The sequence below is a fragment of the Myotis brandtii genome, unplaced genomic scaffold (genome assembly GCF_000412655.1).
Source record: "Myotis brandtii unplaced genomic scaffold, ASM41265v1 scaffold64, whole genome shotgun sequence".
In the NCBI taxonomy this organism is placed as follows: Eukaryota; Metazoa; Chordata; class Mammalia; order Chiroptera; family Vespertilionidae; genus Myotis; species Myotis brandtii.
This window is the reverse complement of record NW_005370460.1, coordinates 2748385-2748612: the sequence shown is the minus strand read 5'-3', so window position 1 is coordinate 2748612 and position 228 is coordinate 2748385.

The following is a 228-nucleotide window of genomic DNA, read 5'->3' as shown; positions in this document are numbered from 1 at the left end:
CAGCGCGCACGCCGCAGGCAGCAGGGAACGGGGCGCCAGGGAACTTTCTCGTGGAAGCCGGCCACGTCTCCTCTCGGCCACGAAGAAGGGGAGCCCGACTGCTCCCACCTCACTGGTGTCACCGCATCTCTGTGGCTCAGGATTTTACCCGAAAAGCCCTGCCATCCCAGCCCAAGCGGGGCTCCCTCCCCGGGACGCGCCCCGCGCGCTCTCGCAGCCTCGGGGAGG